Source organism: Jaculus jaculus, chromosome 1 (assembly GCF_020740685.1).
Source record: "Jaculus jaculus isolate mJacJac1 chromosome 1, mJacJac1.mat.Y.cur, whole genome shotgun sequence".
Taxonomy (NCBI): Eukaryota; Metazoa; Chordata; class Mammalia; order Rodentia; family Dipodidae; genus Jaculus; species Jaculus jaculus.
In genome coordinates, this window is record NC_059102.1 from 312,527,507 (window position 1) to 312,532,633 (window position 5,127).

Below are 5,127 nucleotides of genomic sequence, written 5' to 3' on the forward strand. Positions count from 1 at the left end.
CCCAGGTCCTTAGGCTTTTCAGGCAAGTGCCTTAACCACTGAGCAATCTCTCCAGCCCCTAAATGTTACATAGATACAAAAAATAATCTATTTATATGTATGACATAAAGGTAGAAGTAAAATTGTTTAGGGGTGAAGGAGATGAACAGAAGAATAGATGGACAGGAAAAGGGAGAGTGGGAGATAAGAGGGAATATGTTCAACATACAATGTAGTCATTAATGGAAACATATACACAAAAAGCTGCATCCACATAAACAAGCAGAGAGACAGTAATATGTAGGAGGGGTGAGAGAATTACACTAGGTCATAAAGTGACTTTTCAAGAAGTAAGAAATTGAGCAAGGCTATTAACACAGGTGAAACATCAACTTTATAAGGATGTAAGAACACAGAAATTATTCTAGAAATTGTGTATTTGTTCAACTTATATATTGCTTATTTGTGTTTTGAGGCACAGTCGTGCTTTTACGTAGCTGGTCTGGAACTTGCCATGTAGAGCACGCTGTCGTCAAACGATGGCAATCCTTTTGGCTCTGCCTGGAGTGCTGGGTTTACAGGCATGTAAACTACCAAGCCGCCTGTCTTCACAATTGTAATCACTCGTTTCCATAACGGTGAATGATGTTGACTTTCATAGCTGTTTTGTTAGAATCAGGGTTACAATTCTGGGATCTGCTTTATTCAACTTCATGTCCTTGCATGCAGCAGAGACCACTGTATCTTTCTCCATGGGAAGCCATCTGCAGAGGAAGATGTCAGCTAGAGTGGAGACCGACTCTTGAGAAAGATGGCCATTCAGATTCCTGCAAAAGAATTATCTCAGCATGGGATAGATACTATTTAAATTTTTAAAAGGAAGAAAAATAATAATAAGCGAAAAGTAAAATATAACGAAACAAAAAGACAAAAGAAAGAAAAAAAATCTCAATGAAATAAAGTGCTCCATTGTCCCACGTGAAGCCTGGAAAAGGACCTGGTGACAGTTTGTTGGGGGACAAGGGCAGAGTGAGCTGGGGCACTGCTGTTCCCAGATCCTTAGGTGGGTTCTCCCACAGAAGAGGAATCACCAAGAAAAAGGCTCTCCCGTTTCCCAACCACTGGATGGAGGCTTGCTGCGGGGGGAGGCGGGTGGGATAAACAGCCAGATAGAGTTCAAACCAGAAAGAAAAGCAGAAGCGGGGATCTCTGAGGGAAAAAACACAAACACGATCAGCCAACCAACAAGCAGCGAGAAACCTGGAAAGCGGCCGTGCTAAGAGCAAGGCTCCTGCGAAAGGAAATTGGATATGAGCTGAGGTGCTGCGGCAGCTGAAAGGTCAGGGCTATTTTGGGATGAATGTGAAGAGGCTTCAGGCATCTCAGGACACAAAGAAAGAAGTGCAAAGTGGAGGAAGTGCCAGGAAAGGCAATGGCATTGATTAAAGAACGGCTGTTGGCTTTGTGGTGAAAGATGAAAGGCGTGAGGTAGGCAGGGGCAGCCACGGAAATGGGTGCCAATGCATATTAACAGTGCTTTTTGGTGACAAAGTACTCCACGCTGTTGATTTCTTATCTCTCTCATAACTGTTCTTTCCTTGTAAAAACTATTCATTCACCCAACACTCAGTTACTGACCACCTGCCTTGTGCTGCTTGCTGTGAGGGGGAGGCCCAGTTCCGCAAGCTACAGCCTTCCTCCTGGAGAAGCCCAGTGGCTATGGCACACAAGCAGCCCTAAAAGGAATGCCACCTACTGTGACCAGTCCTCAACAGATCACAGGAACTCCAGAAAGGGGACCTTTGTGCTATTATAGAGCAGGGAAAGTAAATCCCTCTGCTGGGTTCTGCAGAAGGAACATTTGACCAAGTAGAATGTCTTGATGAAGGCTGCGGAGAGTCTTCCATGAAGAGAGACAGGATGATCCAGCAGACCCCGTTGGGCTACAGCTTTCTAAAGCTTTATCGAGTCAGGAAGGATGCTGTGGAAGACAGGTTATAAAAGGAGTCAAACATTGGTTAAAGTATGTGAGAGCCTGCTGATTTCGCCATAGGACAAAAATACCCTTGAAAGTCTACAATAAACACTGACATTATCTGATAAATCAGACATTGAAATGCAAGACATTGTAGAATATATAGTCTCTACCTTCAAGGAGTGTGTCTTGGTTGAAATCCTACCACATCCTAGAAGTGAAGCTAGGAAGCAAGCGGACCCATCTTGAAGGAGAAAAGGCTCCAAAGCTTTCAATTTTGATTCAATGGGTCACTTATAGAAATTGTTCGTTATCTAATAGACAACATAGCAAGCTACAGGAAGAGAAAAATAACATGTGGAGAAGAGCATATGGGGAGATTCTGTTTAAAATCCACATTAATGCAAAATAATCCACTTCAAATCTCACGTATTTAAGATCAATCACTTTGGTAGCTCCGTCATTTATGGCTCTGTGATTTGGCTAGGCTCTGCTGGGTAATTATTATCTAGGGTTTCCATACAGTTCCTGAAAGATACTAGCTGGAGCTGAGCAGAGTTGCTTACAGTCTTGCCCAGCTAGACAGCCACAATGCACTGTATTTTCCTTCTGTGTGTAGTGCCCCACTCGTTAGACTGGCTCAGTTAGGCACAAGCCAGGCATATGTCTCTTTTCACTTGCCATCATCTTGTACTTCCTTGGAAAAGAATTGTCTTAGGCAGACCAATTCCACATGATATTTGATTTCCTTGGAGCATATGTCACAAAAGTGAGCATTTCCAGAGGATAAGGAAGGAGGTGTAGCCTTCATATGTTCTGACCTTGGGTGTCATGAAATTCTACTTCCAGCACATTCTAAAGTGGAAGATGTTAGGCATGGGGCCAATATGCTCAGGGCCTGAACATCAAGAGATATGGGTCAGTGAGGTCAAGCCATTGCTACATGTTATAAGTGAGAATAAGATGACCAAGCAAGTGTGATCATTTTGTAGACCATCAAGAAAGACATGCCACTAAGCAGATTTTAAATGGAGCCTTGGAGGAAAGGTGAGTTCAACTGGAGAGAGAGAAGCTCATAGTCAAATAAACCTATAGCCTCAAGAACATCTGGATTTGAATCCTACACCTCCCACGTTATGTTCATGTGTCTTTTGAGACAATACTTTATAGGGAAATGGACAGTACTGCAGTCAAACATTAAATGTTCAGATCATAGCCAGAATATATTTCATTTATGCATTTTCAAGGAAAGAGAGAGGGAGAGAGAGAATTGGCATGCCAGAGCTTCCTACTACTGCCAACAAACTCTGGATGCATCCACCACCCTGTGCATCTGGGTTTATGTGGGCACTGGGGAATTGAACACAGGCCATCAGGCTTTGTAAGCAAGTGCCTTTAACTGCTGAGCCATCTCCCCAACCCAAGAAAGGTGTAGTTTTTAATAATCATAATGGAAAGCAATAAAGCTATGAAAATTAAAAATGTAAGGCATGATGAGGACACATTAAGTGGCTACAGTGCTATGTTAGCGATATTTTGAATGGCTTAGAGGGGGAACAGCCTGGATCCCACAGCTTTGGCAGCTGTCACAAATCATGCTTCTTTAAATGTGTTTGGGTATAAATATCTGGCTAGAAACCATCATGGTATGATTAGAGAGCAAAGAAAGACTGTTTTATCCCCAAATGTCATCTTCTGTAATATGCCCAAGGGTCTTCTATTCCAGCATTACTAGATCATTCCTCTCCGTTAAGATATCTTGTCTCCTGGGATCATCTACCACAATGGAAATACCCTAGAAGAGGTAATACATTAAGATATCATCAATTACTAACAATGTATTATACCCATGAGATTACTTTTCAACCATAATAGTCAAGATATTTTAGGCTACACAGTGGTAAAAACATTCCCACAGTCTTAGTTCCTTTTTAACACAACACAGTTTACTCATGCAAAGACTTCGGCATGTCTGGGCAACTCTCCAGGGCAGCTGGCCTCCATGTGTTGGCTCAGCACTCTAGGCTGCTTTGATCTCGTGGCACCTCTAGATCAACATGTGTTCCCATGATATTCACGGCAGGAGAAGAGAAGCCCTGCAAGTGATACACTAGCAATTAATGCTCCTACAAGAAAGTGCCATGCCTCCCTTCGATTCTCATTTCATTGGCCACACCAAGTCACCTGGTCAAATATAGCTTCAAAGGAGGCAAGAAACAAGCCTCTCATGTGCAGAAAAGGGAACTAAACACTGATTGAGTATAATATATGCAGCATATTTACTGAAGAAGAAATACTAGGAAGAAAGAAAGTAGGTCACACCTAAAAAGATTTTTGTGCATCGGGCTTGCGTGCATCCTGGGGATTCAAACCCGGGTCCTTTGGCTTCAGAGTCAAATGCTGTAAACACTAAGCCATTTCCCAGTTCCATAAAAATATTTTTGATGGTGTTTAAGAGTAGAACTATGAGGTCAAAGCAGGAGGGAAATATGATGAGTCATGTTCATGGGCTTCTCAATAAAAACGGCCTTCAGGATCCATCAAGGATTGATTTCAGAATCCCTTTAGGATGCCAACATTTGCAGGTGCTAAAGATTTTTATGAAAAAAATTGCTATAATATTTACCTATCACTTATGTATCTATATACTCTAAATAATCTTTAGATAAGTTATGACTATTATGGTGTAATTACTACGTAAACCGTTGACATGATTATTGTTTAGGGAATGATGGCATGTACAGACATGGTATACAGAACTGAGGTGTGTCAATCAACTTTACAGCACCACAGTAAAATACCTGGGAAGATTATTTTAACAGCAGAAAGACTTACTGTGGCTCATGGCCTCAGATACTTCAGTTCTTGGGAGGCCAGCTTCCCTGTTGTTAAGGTTATGTTTTAAGGCAGAAGCCTTTGGTATACTGGCACAGCTGTCAGGAAGCAAACAGAGAGAGAAAGGAGCTGCAAACAAGGTATGACCTTCAGGACAGTGTCCCTGGTGTCCTACCTCTTCCAACTAGGCCCAAGATTTCAAAGGTTTCTTTGAATCTCCCAGTAACTCAGTCAGCTACAACTCCATTAATTTGTCATTCCACTGGTAAGAGTAGAGCCCGCGTATTCCACTCTGAATACACAGCATTGGGGACCAGGTATTTTTCCACACATGAGTC